Source organism: Scyliorhinus torazame, chromosome 24, assembly GCF_047496885.1.
Source record: "Scyliorhinus torazame isolate Kashiwa2021f chromosome 24, sScyTor2.1, whole genome shotgun sequence".
NCBI lineage: Eukaryota > Metazoa > Chordata > Chondrichthyes > Carcharhiniformes > Scyliorhinidae > Scyliorhinus > Scyliorhinus torazame.
This window is the reverse complement of record NC_092730.1, coordinates 50,141,117-50,144,620: the sequence shown is the minus strand read 5'-3', so window position 1 is coordinate 50,144,620 and position 3,504 is coordinate 50,141,117. Positions and strand designations below refer to the sequence as shown.

Genomic DNA, 3,504 nt, shown 5'->3' with positions numbered 1-3,504 from the left:
ACCGGCTATAACACCTGAGCTGATCTTTAGCCCACGTGAAAAAATACTGCGATTATTTGTGTTTCATTTCTGTTTTTTGATGATCCGCTCTTTCCCAGATCCCAGAAAATATAAGGGAAAGCTCCAGCTGCCGGACATTGTCATTTTCAAAGTGTAAAAGCCCTTCACTGTGTGAGCTGTGAAGATTCATGGAGGCTCGGGGACTCTCAGGCTGGCCAGGGCTCTTTATCCGGCTCCATTCACAGGAAAAGTGACTTCAGTTTCCACAATAACATCCGCTCTCTCTGAAACCCCCAAACTGAAATTCAGAGTCACCATTAAGGTGAAGACTGCGGACTGCGGTTCCCGCTCCTGCTGTTTAATACAGATCACTATAACTGTGTAGTGAGCAGAAAGGAATTGCTGTTGTTTGTAAACATTTCTTACTGAACTCACTGTCATTCTGCATTAACAGGACGACTTTGAATCTCCTGATATTTGACAAATTTGCTCAAGCGGGTAAATATAAAATATATTATTTGCATCGTGCTTTTGAATGGAGTCATTTCGAGAACATTCCCACACAGAGAAAAATTCCTGGAACCAGCTGCAGAAAAATTCCGTGCGCCTGACGTGATTTCAACGCAACCTTCTGATCTGGAGTCAGGCGCGCTCCCGTTGCGCCGCAAGCGCAAATTAACTCAGAGATTATTTTTATTTATTTACACTTTGACAGTGTCCTGTACATCAGCAACTGTGCGAAAGAAACGCAAAGAAGTCAGATTGAGGGATACTAAAGGGCCATGAAGTAAAGCAGCTGTACCACGTGGTTAAGGTGATGCACAATAATCCATTGTGCTCTGTACACGTGGCTTCAAATCCCATCCTCGTCTGTAACGTGTCTGTTGTGTCTCTGTTTGGTCCACTTCATGAGGGTGAAGTGAAAAAGCTGCGGCTTTTAGCTGTTGTTTGACGGCTTGTGGGTGATTAGTGGAACACTGTCCATATTGAAACCATATTAAAAATGATGAGAAAGTTACTTATTTCACTCCACTCCCTAATTGCGCCTAAATTCTGAGTTAGAAACTGATTCTCTTTCTCTGTTTGAAACTGACGAAGTCGCGCAAAAGTTCACTTCCAAATTACTACTGCGATGGCCGGAAATCGAACCTGGGTCAACTGCTTGGAAGGCAGCTATGCTCACCACTATACCACCATCGCTCACGGAAGAAATCTGAGTCATTTTGGTACTTCACATTAGTTTATAAAGTGTTCCGTGAAAAAATCCTGCTCTGCGTAGCTTATTTCCCTCCAATTTAAAATGCTCCTGAATGAATGTATCCGTGTCGCACTGCTCCCGTTCAGCCACCAGATGGCACCAGTCCACCATAAATGTATTTCACCAATTTAATTCTGATGTTCTGTGTGTCATCACATAGGACACTTACTCTGGACTGAGACCTTACCTTGTCCTTGTGTCCGGATGCTGCCGCTTTCACCATGTTTAAGTTATCACAGAGCCCCTCCAGTGCAAGAGGAGGCTCATCGAGTCGGCTGCGGCCCTTGGCCCAATCCCCAATTAACCGTTTGATCACATCAGTGTGTCAGGATGGCCGGAAGTGAAAAAGCTGGAAAATCTCAGTAGGTCCGGAAGCATCTGTAGGGAGAGAAAAGACCGAACGTTTCGAGTCCAATGACTCTTTGTCAAAGCCGAGTCATTGGTCTCGAAACGTTAGCTCTTTTCTCTCCCTACAGATGCTGCTCGACTTGCTGAGATTTTCCACCATTTTCTCTTTCGTTTCAGATTCCAGCATCGGCAGGAATTTGCTGTTACCCAATGTTTTTCCCAGTGTGGCCGAGTGTTCAGGTCGCAGACTTTTCTGAAGGCGTGGGTTCGAATCCCACCCCTGACATTGACTTTTCCTCCGTGAGGCTCCATCCAAACCCGCGGGATCTCTCACCTGGAAACACAAGGGGAGCAGATACAGAGAAACAGCGACCACCTGCAAGTTCCACTCCGAGACACACACCATCCTGGGAAATATATCACCCTTTCTGTGGCCGGCTCACAATCCCGGAACTCCCTCCCTAACAGCACTGTGTGTGTACATACACCACATGGACTTGCAGCGGCTCAAGATTCACGTCACCGCCAAATTCTCAAGGGTAATACATTTTGGACAATAATTGTTGACGGATTCAGCGACACCCACATCCCGTCAAATAACTTTTAGATAATTTTGGAAACCGAGTCCCCTGAACTCAGCTCAGAAAGTTCACAAATCACAAAGCAAATTACTTCAAATGCTGGAAATAATAAATAATAAACACAGGAAATGCTGGAAATGCTCAGAATTAAATAGTATTTGTGGGGAGAAAACTAGAAGCAGCGTTCCAGCTCTGTGATTGGATCATTTCCTTCTCTCACAATGTGAAATCCTGGACTCAGCTGATAAACAGCAAGATGCCAATCACCAGTCATCAGTATCAGAAACAATGAACCTTTAGGATAGCGAGGCCGAGCGGTCTGAGGAGATGGGTTTAGGTTTCAGTCTCTTCGAGGATGCGGGTGGAAATCCAACCGCTGCCAACATTTGTAGGAAAAGCGGCTAAGGTGGGAAATGGAAATAAAAGTGAACAATGTTGCAAAACTCTTGCTCTTATCCCAAAAGATCTTTCCGTTACTGACATTGTTGTGTCCTGTGTAAGTCGAGCTGAACTGATTTGGTGCCGCTTGTTCTCACCTTGCATCCCGTCAGTCTCAGTATTCCAGGGACCATTTATGACATCTTCAAAAACACCCTCCCCTGCTCTCCCCATTCACCAGACTGAAGGGACAATCCCCTCCGCGACCGCTGCTCCGCCGCCAATATCACTTCTCTTTCTATCAGCACCTTTCTTTGCAAGTGCATGAGACCTCTTCCCTCCTCATTATCCAAGGGCCTAAATTCTGAGTTCGGAACTGTTTCCCTTTCTCGGTTTGAAACTCACGAAGTGGCGCAAAAATATACAACCAGCTTTTTATTGCGATGGCCGGGAATCGAACCCGGGTCAACTGCTTGGAAGGCAACTATTCTCATCACTATACCACCATCGCTCAATGACAGAACCAGAATCCAATTGGTACTTTAGATTAGCTTGATAAACTGTTTTGGAACACATTCATACTGAGCGTAAGTTATTTCACTCCAATGTAAAATGCTCCTGAATGAGAGTGTCCGTGTCGCACGGCTCCCGTTCTGCCAGGAGATGGCACCAGTCCACAATAAATGTATTTATCTCATTAATTTCTAATGTTGTGTGTGTCATTACTTTGGACACTTACTCTGGCCTGAGACCGTAACTTGTTCTTGTGTCCTGATGCTGCCGTTTTCACCCTATTTCAGTAATCGTAGAATTGGTCCAGTGCGGAAGGAGGCCATTCGGCCCATCGAGTCGATACCGACCCACGGAAAGACCACCCGACTTCGGCCCAATCGCACAAGCAAGAGGCACAGCTATTGACCAACTGCACCCGCCCCAAAT

General features: G+C 45.7%; 2 non-coding genes across 2 annotated transcripts; both read right to left on the bottom strand.

Annotated features, from left to right (window-relative positions):
- Positions 1-1,128: 1,128 nt before the first annotated feature.
- trnag-ucc (transfer RNA glycine (anticodon UCC)) lies at positions 1,129-1,200 on the bottom strand. Its single transcript has one exon. It is a non-coding gene; the product is annotated as a tRNA-Gly (tRNA).
- A 1,804-nt stretch (positions 1,201-3,004) lies between these two features.
- Positions 3,005-3,076, bottom strand: trnag-ucc (transfer RNA glycine (anticodon UCC)). Its single transcript has one exon. It is a non-coding gene; the product is annotated as a tRNA-Gly (tRNA).
- Between the last annotated feature and the right edge of the window lie 428 nt (positions 3,077-3,504).